Raw genomic sequence first — 15,415 nt, forward strand, 5'->3', positions numbered from 1 at the left:
TAATTTAGGAAATATTACACACAAATCACACACAGAAACACTACACACTCCAACGCAAATAACGACAATTATATATTACCATATGCCAATGTTTACACCTTCAAATCTCACCAAATGCCAATGCTTAAATCTTTATCTCTCACTGTCACCCCCAAATCTCTCCCTTAACCTCTCCCTTTCCATATTCTATTATTATAAACATTGTTAATTCTAGTACTATATACATTGAGAAACAAAAATATAACCTTGTAAATCATATCTCGTTGTTAAATTCTACTACTATATACTTTGCTAAACTAAAATATAACCTTGTTAATTATGTATTGTAATACTAAATGTTAATTGTTAATGACCGCATCAAAAGTGCAAAAAATCTGTAAAACACCTTTCTGCAAGCACTTTAAATTGTATTAAAAATAAAATAAAATTGTAGATCTCACCTAAGGCTAAAAAGTGCAACGCAAGCACTAGAATAGCCCGCCCTCTCCCCTAAGGGAACGGAATGAAATGTGCTAAAAAAAAAAAAAAAAAAAAAAATCCACTTGAGGAGCAGTCTCAGATCGCCCCTGATGAAGGTTACGAGCTACGTGACCGAAATATCGTGCAAGTACGACGCTTATATCCGGCAGAACACCCGACAACCCAAGATGTCAACTTTCTTTTCGTCTACATGAACAGCGTCCAGACGGAATGAAAAGGGGAAAATTGCATAAAATAACAACAGCAGCAGAGCAGCAGGAACGTTCTCTACTATTCGTCCAGCCGGGCCACTTTCTTTATGACAGCTTGTGATGTCTCATCCGGTTTTCCGTAACATCAGTTTTACTCTCAGTGTAAGAAGTAACCTAGGTGTTTTTACACAATTCAGTGAATGGGGTAATACCGGCATTCATTTACTTATTCGTATTTACCTGTGAAGTCGAAGTTGAAAATGCAGCTTGCGAGGTGCCGGGGCTAGCAGTGTATTTACCATTAAATTCTTCTAGAATCTCCATATGTCAACGATGCTCTAAGCCACCCCCCCCCCCCCTATTCTAACTACGACTTTTGCTGTTGCACATGGATTAAGAAGAAACGCGAACTGACAGCAATCGACCCTGCAAGTGCAGTAGAAAAGAGTTTGGCACCTGCAACAATTTCATTAGATAGAAATTAATTAAATAAAGGAAAGTTTCATTAACGTAGTGAGAAATGAAAGAGTTGCTCTACCAATTAACAGAATGAATGTTCTGTCCAAAATAACAGTTTGATTCATTATGACTAAACTCAAAATAATAAACAAAACACATGAAACATTTACAATACATCAAATTGGCTCAAATTGGATACTCAAACAAACGCTGTGATGGTGAAGTTGTCTCTAAACTAGATTGTGACATTTATGACGAAGTGGTATGTGGAGCCAATTCCTTGCAACTCAAATCTTAAGAGAAACACACAGCCAACCCAACATTAATTGCTGCTACAGTAGTGAGAACTCAGACAATGAACACCCAAGACAGAACAAAGTTAGAAAAAGACGAACAGGCGCGCTTTGCTGAGCTCTGATTATCACCTAGGAAAATCGCTAATCTGCCGGTGCTGCGGACATACATTACCAAACTGCCTTCGTAACTGCAAGAACACGATCTGGCGTACCGGAGGCGATGGCTGGTTGCTTCGACGTCCCGTCGTGGTGATGATAATGTCGCGAGTATAGCCCAAAACAAATTATCCTGGTCTGGTTGTTCCAGACTAAAGACTTCCTATCAATACAAATACGCTTCTGAGGGAGACGAAGAAGGCTCGCTACACAATCACTGACGGTACAGTGATTGATTTTAACAAGCGAAGTCACACAGTAACTCTGATACAGTCAACTTTAGCCAAAACTGCTCAAGACAGACAACATAGGCCGCTTGTACGCAGAACGCACAATTGCCAACTTTACTCCGAAAGTTATGTTGAAGTCGAAACTTCAGCAACTTCGTCAAACAGCTACAATTAAATAAAAGTATATTAGACGGCCAACGGAAGGCAGGCTGTCCAGAGCAGCGAGAGCTCAGTCTTGTAACCTACTCCAACCGAAAGGCGAGAGCCGACTCTCTCAAGAGCACCCGTACAAACCAAACACAGAACATTCCCGACCCCACGACAGAGGCCGTGGTTAAACGTTCCAATCAGCAACTCGAAAACCGGCGGAAAATTCCACTCTATTGCCAAAGCACTACCTTTCCACCAATGGAGATTCTTGGCGCCAATTTCTGCGCCGATTTTGCTACGTCACTGAGCTATGCCCTGAGCAAGCCAATCACAGTTACGATTTTGCAGAAAACGCGGGAATTTGCTCGCCAAGACTGCCTGGGAACATAAGTTATTCCCACGCCTCGCTGGTAGCCCGCCAGAAACGGTTTTCACTAAGTTTCTGCGAAGTAACGGAATCTCTAGACCAGCGCCCCTTCCAGCCCATCCCCGCTCTTATGAGAATGTTGGAGTCTGGAAAGCACCCACTCCTCACACCCGTCGGCCTAACCCTTTCAAGCTCAGCAGTACTCGCCTGTCACCAGACCACCCGCGTGACGAGAGACGCTGCGTGGGAAGTCCGCGTGTGAAGGAATAGCAACTTTACACCGCATGCAATTAGAGAGGAAAATCGAATTACTCAGAAATATGAGAGGGGGCTCATGCTACCTCTCAAGCTTGCGTGCGCTGACCAAAAATCCTACTAAGATTTTGGTGTGATGAAAATCATCTGTTCAGTCGCCCAGTGATCGCACTGGCAGCGAAACGGAAGGTGACGAAATACTTAATTCGGCCTTTATGCATCAGAATCGAAATAGGGCATCTGTATTCAGTCTCGCCGTTCGCCCCTCGTGGTCTCGCGGTAGCGTTCTCGCTTGCCGAGCACGGGGTTCCGGGTTCGATTCCCGGCGGGGTCACGGATTTTTCTTGCCTCGAGATGACTGGGTGTTGTTGTGTCGTCTTCATCATCATCATTCATCCTCATTACGGTCGGAGGAAGGCAACGGCAAACCACCTCCATTAGGACCTTGCCCAGTAAGGCGGTGCGGGTCTCCCGCATCGTTCCCCTACGCTCTGTAAAGAAGCATGGGACTTCATTTCCATTTCATTCAGTCTCGCCAGGATGAAGTGACTGCACTATTTCACATATAGTATTCGAATGACCTTGCTCCCCATTGGGGAGCATTTTATCACATATCGATAGAGGGATGAGGGGTTTCAGAACATAGGAAAGAAGCTGAGACTGTTCCCATTCTCAAGAGGAGTTGTCACACAGACGCATGAAATATTGTTCCTTTGTCGTTGACGCCAGACTGTTATAAAAGAACTGAATACGTCCTACTCTCACATATTATGACCATGGAGAATGAAAATCCTGCGTATGCACTGCAGTGACGAAAGTCAGAGGATAGCGATATTCACATATACAGATGGCTGTAGTAGCGCGTACATAGGGTACTGTACTGGCGGAGCTGATATTTGTACTCGGGTGATGAATGTGAAAAGGTAGCCGCCGAGATTATGGCCGCACGACCGCAGTTACAGACTTTGAACGTAGAATGGTAGTTGGAGCTAGAGCCATGGAACATTTCATTTCGGTAATCGTTAGGGAATACATTATTCCCAGATCCACAGTGTCAGAAGGGTGCAGAGAATACCACATTCCAGGCATTATCTCTCACCACGGATAACACAGTAGTTGAAGGCCTTCACTTAACGACCGAGAGCAGCGACGTTTGCGCTGAGGCGCCAGTGCAAACAGACAAGCAACGATGGGTGCAATAACCGCAAAAATCAATGTAGGACGTACGACGAACGTATGCGTTAGGCAGGGTGTGGCTCCATAATGGTGTGGGCCTTATTTACATGGAATGACTGCTTGGAGACTATTTACAGCCATTTATGGACGTCATGTTCCCAAACAATGATGAAATTTTTATGGATGACAATCCATAAATACCAGTTGTGGCCCCGAGACGTTGCGAATGACAATCCACCATGTCACTGGGCCTCAATTGTTCGCGATTATCTTGAAGAACATTCTGAACAATTCAAGCGAATCGTTTGGCCAGCCAGAGGGTCCGACATGAATCCCATCGCATATTTATGGGACACAGTCGAGAGTTCGAGCACAAATTTTCACACTTATGGACGTGTATGTTCACAGCATGGCTCAATATTTCAGCAGGGGACTTCCAAAGACTTGATGAGTCCATGTCACGTCGAGTTCTACATCTACATCTACAGCGTGTTACAAAAAGGTACGGCGAAACTTTCAGGAAACATTCCTCACACCCAAAGAAAGAAAATATGTTGTGTGGACATGTGTCCGGAAACGCTTCCTTTCCATGTTAGAGCTCATTTTATTACTTCTCTTCAAATCACATTGATCATGGAATGGAAACACACAGCAACAGAACGTCCCAGCGTGACTTCAAACACTTTCTTACAGGAAATTTTCAAAATTTCCTCCGTTAGCGAGGCATAAGTGAAGGTCAAGAGGGTTGAGGTCAGGAGAGCGTGGAGGCCATGGAATTGGTCCGCCTCTACCAATCCTTCGGTCATCGAATCTGTTGTTGAGAAGCTTACGAACACTTCGACTGAAATGTGCAGGAGCTCCATCGTGCATGAACCACATGTTGTGTCGTACTTGTAAAGGCACATGTTCCAGCAGCACAGGTAGAGTATCCCGTATGAAATCATGGCGGTGAATCGAGGAAGTACAGTACATACTGACGAAATTAAAATGAGCTCTAATATGGAAATTAAGCGTTTCCGGACACATGTCCACATAACATCTTTTCTTTATTTGTGTGTGAGGAATGTTTCCTGAAAGTTTGGCCGTATCTTTTTGTAACACCCTGTATACTCCGCAAGCCACCTAACGCTGTGTGGCGGAGGGTACCTAGAGTACCTCTATCGCTTCTCCCTTCTATTCCAGTCTCGTATTGTTCGTGGAAAGAAAGATTGTCGGTATGCCTCTGTGTGGGGTCTTATCTCTCTGATTTTATCCTCATGGTCTCTTCGTGAGGTATTCGTAGGAGGAAGTAATACTCTGCTTGACTCCTCGGTGAGCCGCGCGGGATTAACCGAGCGGTCTTACGCGCTGCAGTCATGGACTGTGCGGCTGGTCCCGGCGGAGGTTCGAATCCTCCCTCGGGCATGGGTGTGTGTGTGTTTGTCCTTAGGATAATTTAGGTTAGGAAGCCTGTAAGCTTAGGGATTGATGACCTTAGCATTTAAGTCCCATAAGATTTCACACACATTTGAACATTTCTTGACTCCTCGGTGAAGTCATGTTCTCGAAACTTCAACAAAAGCTCGTACAGAGCTACTGAGCGCCTCTCTTGCAGAGTCTTCCATTGGAGTTTATCCTTTCGTGATTACTAAATGATCCTATAACGAAACGCGCTGCTCTACGTTGGATCTTCTCTATCTCTTCTATCAACCATATCTGGTATGGATCCCACAACGGTGAGCAGCATTCAAGCAGTGGGTGAACAAGTGTACTGTAACCTACTTCCTTTGTTTTCGGACTGCATTTCCTTAGGATTCTTCCAATGAATCTCAGTCTGGCATCTGCTTTACCGACGATTAATCTTATATGGTCGTTCCATTTTAGATCAGTCCTAATGCCTACTCCCAGATAACTTATGGAACTGACTGCTTCCAATTGCTGACCAGCTATATTGTAGCTAAATGATAAAGGATCTTTCTTTCTATGTATTCGCAGCACATTACACTTGTCTACATTGAGATTCAATTGACATTCCCTGCATTAGACGTCAATTCGTTGCAGATCCTCCTGATGTCTGGATAAATAAACCATTTAAAGTGCACGGGTGGAAGGAATGGAACAAATGGATGATGTATGAAACCCAACATGAATACACGCCGGAGGGCGCTTTAAAAATAAAATGGCTCCAAGCACTATGGGTCTTAACATCTGAGGTCACCAGTCCACTAACTAACCTATGGACATCACACACATCCATGCCCGAGGCACGATTTTATCCTGCGACCGTAGCAGCAGCGCGGTTCCGGACCGAAGCGCCTAGAACCTCTCGGCCACAGTGGCCGGTAGGGCGTTTTAAAACGACCTACAATCAAATAAGTGTGTCAGTGGATAAAATGGTCGTCGTCTAGAGTGAGAGAAGACGTTATTGTGAAATCTTTCTAGGAGTGCGGCATAAGTAACGCTCGAGATGGCAGTGAAGCCCATTTTATATATGAAAACGATGACGACGAAGAGGAAGAAGAAGAAGAAGAAGAAAGTTCAGATGACGATTACCAGGGATCTTAAAGGTCAGTTAGGTTTGATAAAGTAAGAATTTTTTTTTTAGTATTGATTTGCACTCTGATAATGAAAATGGTAAAATTGTCATTTTTTAAAATAAATTGCTTAAAAATTAAGGTGCGTCTTATAATCCGTAGCGCCTTATAGTATGTAAAATATGGTAAATAGATTTGAAAATTGTTGTTACACCATATGGCAGAAGTTGAAAAGCGTGAAATGTGGAAAATGTCATCTATCGTAAAATGTTAGGGGCAGTGAAACAATTAACTGAAAGAACGGGGCGTGCGATGGCATCGATAGAAAATAGTTTAAATTGCGTGGAAATATAAAATTTAGGGATCTAAAACCAGATTTTACTATAATTGTACTCTTAGCTTGTTTATCTCTACATGTTCATCTGGTACTAAATGCGCACTGTAGAATCCAATAGGAGAAAATGAAGAGACGATAAGATTTCCTTGCAGTTTCTAAATCACGTGTAAGGGGAAAGGTTTTGCCCGTACAGGCATGAAAAACCGCGGGCGTCCCAGTTTCCTCATCGTGTTGCCAATATTATTTCCGTTGTAGTCTAATATTGCTCTGAGACAAGGGAGTTGCTGCCTTTAAGCACGCCACTTCATACGTTCTATGTATGGGGTTCACTTCCCGCTAATTTTAAGTTGGATACGAAAACGCCATAAACATATTTATATGCTGCATGGGTAAAGTCGGAATCTCCGTGGTGCTGTTCACAGACTACGCCGTTGTCTATTGGAGGTAGCAACACCAGAAGCCTAGTGAAATATAGGAAGGCCGGCAGAGTCGTTTAATATTGAGGGTGTTACATGCAAGAGATCGATTACGTTATTGACTTGACTCCGTGGTAACGTACTTCCCATCCATGCACTGGGCCCGGGTTCGATTCCCGGCCGGGTTGGAGATTTTCTCCACTCGGGGACTGGGTATTTTGTTGTGTTCATCATCGCCCGCAAGTCGCCCTTTGTGGCGCCAACTAAAATAAGACTTGCACCTGGCAACCGAACCCGATTGGGACATTCCGGCCAACAATGCCATACGATCATTTCATTTAATTTACTGGAAACAGCAACAGCCATAAAATACCGTGAAGTAACACTAGGCTTGAGATTCCCTGTCGACTGCACTCATTACTTCGAGCGAATAGAGAGCCAGTTGTGCTTCACAACAGCGATATTTTCTGAGTCTGTGCCTACATCCCCAGACAGCGATGGAAGACAACGCTGTGGGTGTGGCAACCACAGCTATGAGTGCTCGTCTTGGGTATCAATAACCGCTTCAGCTGCATTTAGTCCTTTATTACTGGATCACTACCGGTCTCGTGGCACTAAAAGCCACATCTTCAGGTGAATATTAGTTTAACAACTTATCCACAACCCTGAGATATACACTGGTATGGTACCTAACATTTTATAAAGCTTTTTTAAAAATTATTATAAACATAGTTTCTCGTTCTGGCCCAAAATTAGGTCTTAATAGTCTTCATTTATTTTCTCTTTACGAATGGATCACTGCGGTACGATTTGCTTAGGACCCTTCCACTATTTTGGAACCCGGCACTTCGGACAACGAATGCTGGGAACAAAGATTCCGAACTTTTCCGCTCTAGTGTTTTAGTCTTGTGAGTACTAACATTTCAATATCCTCATGTGAAAGCTCTTAATATTTTTTTAAAAAAAATTTTACAGTCTTAGAATTTACCATACCAGTGTATATCTCAGGGCTGTTATTCCTTCTGGATTTATTGTCATACATATGTTCACCTGAAGATGCGTCTTTTAGTGTCACAAAACCGATAGTGATCCAGTAATAAAGGACTAAGTATAGATGAAACGAGTATTGATACGCGAGATTGATGGCAGAAGCCATTACTTCGATATTTTGCTCGTGTGGCCCAATGTCTTTGTTCCGTGATAGAATTCGCAGTACTTTCGCGGGCGCGCGTCGCAGGTTTAACCACCGTCAGCTGTGCAGCCGTGTGTCAGCCAGTACCTGGTGAGCGGCGTGGCAGGGAAAGTGGTTTGCAGGGCTGTTGCGGCGCGCGATTCTCTGCGCATGCTCGGGGCGGGGGTGGTGGTGGGGAGCTGCAGGCAGCGGATGCTGCAGCCTGCGGCCGGGAGGCGGCGGCGGCAGCGGCGGTGGTGGCAGGAGGGGGCGGCTGGGGGCGGGGAGGCGGCACGGCACAGCAGAGCACGCCCGCCGCCGGTCGATATCTCATTTATAGCAAAATAATAGAATTTATGAGGAGGCCCGGCTGTGGCGGCTCTTCAAGAGGACAGACCAGAGCGGCTCACAGCACGGGAGCAGCGGCGCGGGCGAGCGAGGCGCGCGGCCCGGGCACAACGCCAGCACCGTGCTGGTCTGCCTAAAACAGCAACACCTCACCTATGTCAAATGGAGTACGGCCAGGGTATCGTTACCATAACAAACAAGCTATTACACCGACAACCGAAATCACACAACCAACATGCTGGGTTCTAAACATCCTGGCAGGTTCAGACGTTGTGCTGGATCGCGGCTCTAAACTGGGACCTTCCCCTTTAGGGTGCAAGTGCCGTACCGAATGAACTTTACGAGCACAGCTCACCTCTCGCCCTCGCAGTTCTACAGGGTGATATAGTAGCAACAGCAACTGAGAGATTCATCCCTCATAAATTAGTAAGAGATGGAACTGATCCCCCGTGGTACACAAAACAGGTCCGAACGCTGTTGCAGAGGCAACGGAAAAAGCATGCGAAGTTCAGAAGAATGCGAAATCCCGAAGATTGGCTAAAATTTACAAACGCGCGAAATTTGGCACGGACTTCAATTCGAGATGCCTTTAATATGTTCCACAACGAAACATTGTCTCGAAATTTGGTAGAAAATTCGAAGAAACTCTGGTCGTATGTAAAGTACACAAGCGGCAAGACGCAGTCAATATCTTCGCTGCGCAGTGCCGATGGTACTGTTACCGAAAACTGTGTCGCTAAAGCGGAGTTATTGAACGCAGTTTTCCGAAATTCCTTCACCAGGGAAGACGAATGGAATATTGCAGAATGTGAAACACGAACAGCTGCTAGCATGAGTTTCTTAGAAGTAGATACCTTAGGGGTTGCGAAGCAACTCAGATCGCTTGCTACGGGCAAGTCTTCAGGTCCAGATTGTATACCGATTAGGTTCCTTTCAGATTACGCTGATACAATACCTCCCTACCTAGCAATCATAAACAACCACTCGCTCACCGATAGATCTGTACCTACAGATTGAAAAATTGCGCAGGTCGCACCAGTGTTTAAAAAGGGTAGTAGGAGTAATCCATCGAACTACAGACCTATGTCATTGACGTCGGTGTGCAGTAGGGTTTTGGAGCATTTACTGTATTCATAATCACCTCGAAGGGAACGATCTATTGATACGTAATCAGCATGGTTTCAGAAAACATCGTTCTTGTGCAACGCAGCTAGCTCTTTATTCGCACGAATAATGGCCGCTATCGACAGGGGATCTCAAGTTGATTCCGTATTTCTAGATTTCCGGAAAGCTTTTGACACCGTTTCTCACAAGCGACTTCTAATCAAGCTGCTGGCCTATGGGGTATCGTCTCAGTTGTGCGACTGGATTCGTGATTTCCTGTCAGGAAGGTCGCAGTTCGTAGTAATAGACGGTAAATCATCGAGTAAAATTGAAGTGATATCAGGTGTTCCCCAGGGAAGCGTCTTGGGACCTCTGCTGTTCCTGATCTACATAAATGACCTGGGTGACAATCTGATCAGTTCTCTTAGGTTGTTCGCAGATGATGCTGTAATTTATCGTCTAGTAAGGTCATCCGAAGACCAGTATCAGTTGCAAAGCGATTTAGAAAAGATTGCTGTATGGTGTGGCAGGTGGCAGTTGGCGCTAAATAACGAAAAGTGTGATGTCATCCACATGAGTTCCAAAAGAAATCCATTGGAATTCGATTACTCGATAAATAGTACAATTCTCAGGGCTGTTAATTCAACTAAGTACCTGGGTGTTAAAATTACGAACAACTTCAGTTGGAAAGACCACATAGATAATATTGTGGGGAAAGCGAGCCAAAGGTTGCGTTTCATTGGCAGGACACTTAGAAGATGCAACAAGTCCACTAAAGAGACAGCTTACACTACACTCGTTCGTCCTCTGTTAGAATATTGCTGCGTGGTGTGGGATCCTTACCAAGTGGGATTAACGGAGGACATCGAAAGGGTGCAAAAAAGGGCAGCTCGTTTTGTATTATCACGTAATAGGGGAGAGAGTGTGGCAGGGTTCGATGAACCCTCTGCCAAGCACTGTAATGTGAACTGCAGAGTAATCATGTAGATGAAGATGTAGATGTAGATGCGACACACGGGAGACGCGCGGTTTTGAAGTGCGTAGTACTGAGGGCGCGGTGGTAGGATGTGGTCGTGGTGGGGATAGTTCTGATCCACACAAGACGCCATTTCATTTACTCAGTCACTATGGAGTAGTGGGACTTGTCTGTGACAGTTTCGTGACAAGTGGTGAGTCTATTATTGCTACGCAGCGATTGTTTCGTGCGCGGTTTAATGTCTGTCCACATGGAGCTGTTCCGAGCCGTAACACAATCCTCAGATGGGTGGAAAACTTCAGATCAACTGGAAACATACTGGATAAGAAGCATCCTGGCCCGAGACGCAGAGTAACGACACCAGAAAGTGTTGAAAGGGTAAGGCAAGCGGCAGTCAAGCCCAGGACGGGCAGCTAGACGTCATGCTAGTGAATTACGAATCAATCGTGAATCGGTTGCATAAAGAATTAAAATTCCATCCCTACAAAATTGTGCAACATATTAAGGAAACTGATTTTGCTGTACGAAAAGACGTCGCTTACAGAATGCAAGTTATTTTGGGATCGAATGAAAATGAAATTTTATTGATGAGTGATGAAGCTCATTTTCATTTAAAAGGGACCGTGAATAAGCAAAACGTACGTTACTGGGCTGCAGAGCATCCACCCCTTTTCCACCAGCGTCTTCTACACTCAGAAAAAGTAACAGTTTGGTGTGCTCTTGGCTCTGTTGACATTATTGGACCTTATTTTTTTGAAGAGAACGGGGCCACAGTTACTGTTAATTCGGTTCGTTACATTCGTATGCTTGAAACATTCTTGAAACCAGAAGAAGATGACGAATTCCTTTAAAAGGCGTGTGGTTCCAGCAGGATGGGGCAACATCGCACACAGCAAACACTTCAATGACAGTTCTTAGACGCATGTTTCCTGGGCGGATTATCTCACGTTTTGGCAATGTTCCCGACTTGTCAGTATGTGATTTATTTCTGTGGGGGTACCTTAAGAACTGTGTCTATAACCACAAACCACGTAATTTGGACGAGTTGAAAAATGCAATCATTCAAGAAATTGCTGCCATCCCTGCAGAGATTTTAGTCCGTGTGATGGAGGATTTTGAGAAGTGACTTGAGTCCTGCATACGAAATGATGGACATCACCTTGACGACATTATTTTTCACAAATAACTTTGTTAACTAAAATGGCTAATAATGAGTTTTGATTCTCTGTAAGTAAATATGCCTTAATTTTAAAGTTGGCTAAGTATTATTTCATTAAAAACCGTCAGTCTCCCGTGTGTCACCCTGTACTTCCACCAGTAACTCATCTCCTCCCTTCCAGACTTCAGTTTTAATCTTCCAGGAAGTTACAAAGCGAAAATTCGTTTTGAAAGTACACGGGGTATTTCCAGCATGTATGAGGGTTCTCAGAAAGTAATGCACCGCACTTCTTTTCTTCAACAATTCTGTATTGAATATAATGAAAATTACACACACGAAAGAACGGTGTTTTATCTGCACACCCTACTTTTCCACGTAATCTCCATAGTGTTCTACGGCCTTCCTCCAGCGCGAAACAAGGGCGTGTCTGCCCTGTCGGTACCAATCCTTGTGGTGGCGTGGATCACCTCCTCATCATCCTCAAAATGTCTCCCACGAATGGCGTTCTTCAATCTGTACTTGCGAATGACAACATCAGCTCGCTTCAACATGTCAGGTGCGACAGCCGTCAATGGTCTCCCCGACCGCTGCAAATAGTGGAGCTCCACCAAACCGCCTTCTGATGACCGCACCCTCCGTGCCCAGCGACTAACTGTACTTCTGCCGACAGCAGGTGCTCCAGAGACTCTGCACAAGAAGTTTCTTTCTCTACAGAAGAAATTCAATGATGGCAAGTTGCTTGTAACCTACATCACCTACAGACGCCATTTTGAAACTGTCCTCCAGCTACGCTACCTGCCGGAAGTGACGGAAACTTGACACGCTCGCTCAGCAGACTTCAAATGATACATCTACATCTACGTCTACATCCATACTCCGCAAGCCACTTGACGGTGTGTGGCGGATGGTACCTTGAGTGCCTCTATCGGTTCTCCCTTCTATTCCAGCCTCGTATTTGTGATGGTCCGGTGCAAAAACCATCGAGAAGATAATTCCCATAGAGGGAAATCTGCTGCTGATAATCCTTGCATCCTTTGCAGGTGATAAGGGTAGTAGCAGTTGTCCAGCAGGATACACATAATCGTGCTTTGGCTTACACCATGTTGGTGGGACACTTGCTTCGAGTTTGTACTATGGTTCGTTAAAATACAAACTTCACACTTAAATAAAGAAAGAAAATAATTAAAAATTAATAATGATAATAGCATAAAAATATTCTTCTCTTGTCAATATAAACATATTTTTGAGAATTATGTGGAAGAATGTAAAAATATAAATTAGTAATACAAACTAGCATAAAACTAGAATAACGTGGCTGAACAGTAGGCAACAAAATTTAGATAATGGAATAATTTTTGACTGACTTAGACAACGATTCAATCATTGCCTAACTTCAGTGCAAAAATTAAGTTCGAAGGGTGGTGATATGTAAGGTGTCAGGCAAATCCAACACCTTCCATGAAAACCCTGACATGACAGTAAATCCGGCAGTACGTCACATAGCTCCGAATAAATCCTGACATTAAATTAACCAAAGTCATACGATCAACGAGTGAGCAAATGGAATACCACAGACTAACACAAGAATGCCTAAATGCATGTCATACCTTCCCACCGTGAAACAGACGCAGTTCTGAGGGGAGAAACGAGAACAGAAGCCGAGAGCAGAGTCATGTAGGCTAGGAGGCCCTACGATAAGGGACATCCACATCGCCCGCCAACCGCCAAGACCACCCCCCCAGCCCATGTTATAAGATAGAGCCCTCCAGAAGAACAGTATAGATGTTACGATAACACTAAAAGGACCACACCAGCTGCAAGTTTTAGCGTGAGACTATACGCGTCTCTGTTACGTAGCAAACATTAAAATCATTGCCCCACCACGAAAGGTATAATGTTTCTCTTTGGATAGATAGAATTTTTGTAGGCAGAGCTCAAGGTTAACATTGAGACCCTGATTGGTCAGTTGAAAACACAGCCAGATAGCTTTTCTTAAACCAACTTCGGTAAATTGTAGTAAGGAGAGGCTAGAGAGAGTTGCTTCCGAGACGGAGAGTTGTGTGGAGCTGCGCCGCCATCCGCCCCTGATGCTGCCTAACCACCGACAAGGTAATGAACGCACGCGATGCCACGTAAGAGTGCATAAGGCTTCACTCAGAACTGCAGAAGTCTCATCATTTACATCCTCTTTTTGCGTAATACTAGTGTCGATCGTCAATTAAAGCTCATGGTATTCACATTTGCTGCTTGAAGTTAAACTCTGAAACGCGATGATTTTTCTATTATACAATTATTGAGAAGCCACATCAGCCACTGTAATTTACGACAAGTTAAATAAGTTATTAAAGATAATTGAGGGTCACTGTAGATCATTTTGATAGTTTTCTCTTTTATGAAACTTAACTTAAACCTAGATTATAGATGTGATATGAATAGGTCATCCTTCGATCCATTATAGAACTTGGAAACCCATTCAGGGAATATTCTTTCACATTTTTGTTGAATGTAGTTGGTTTTTATCATCCTGTATTAAAATATTTCCTTTCATCAATAGCGCAATTTATAGACAATGTTTTGTGAGTAGAATAAAAATTTAAATGGTAAACTTAACTGCTTTTTCGACGTTATTTTACCAGATAACTAAAAATAGGAAAGCCTTGAACCCCTTCCACTAAATTTAGTTAGTATTAAGATTCTTTCACAGGAAGTGCAGTGGAGCTGAGGCTGAAATCATTAAGTATTTGATTATATCATCGTTAGTCTCACTGAACTCTTCTGAACTCTACATGTCATGTGTGATCTGGCGTCTCCTTACCAGCAGCAGGTCCCAGGTTCAAACCAGTCAATTCCCTAAAAAAACACGCTCAGAGCGTCGTTGCGCGAAAGTGGTAGGGAGACACGACTTAGAACAAACAGACACCACGCAGAATGTTATAATTTGTCTGAAAGGACCCATAATCACAAAAACTCCCAAAAAGGTTTTGAGATGTTGTGTGATGTGTTTGGTGTCGGTGAGGATACATCTGCTTGGCCGTCCACAAATAACATCTCCGCTCGTTGCCGATATGAGTACCGGATTTACACTAGGCTGCGCCTATCACACAGCCTATAACACACAAGAAACACATGGCACGTGTTCAGAGGAACTGTCATTCGTCAGCGATATCTACCGTGGCGACGATGCATTTCCGGAAGCTTGTTCGCACGATCCTTTTTCCTCCAATTCCAGTCAGGACTTCATGGCTGCAGTCTGCGAATTTTATTAATGTTTCCTCTATAGTTAAATGCTTTGCGCAGCACGAGAACGATGTTTACTAGATGTTTTGAACATAGTTTTTTTTACTCATTACTTTGTATTACAATAGTTTTAATGGAGAGGAGTAATGCAGGGGAAGCTTGTTTTGTAACAAGTGGTACCTTCAATGTGGACTGTTAGATTTCTTTTCCGAGAAAGAGGAGTGGGTAGTACTGATGATGCATCACAAATGCCTTCGTCATTCATTGTAACACATACACAGACACAAGCTAAATACCTTTCATCTTTCATCACTTCAAAAATGATAGTGTTGCAAGAAAAATCTTTCATTCTACAGTTTAGTTAGGTGCAAAAACTGGTGAAAATGTGGGGGAG

Source organism: Schistocerca serialis, chromosome 9 (assembly GCF_023864345.2).
Source record: "Schistocerca serialis cubense isolate TAMUIC-IGC-003099 chromosome 9, iqSchSeri2.2, whole genome shotgun sequence".
NCBI lineage: Eukaryota > Metazoa > Arthropoda > Insecta > Orthoptera > Acrididae > Schistocerca > Schistocerca serialis.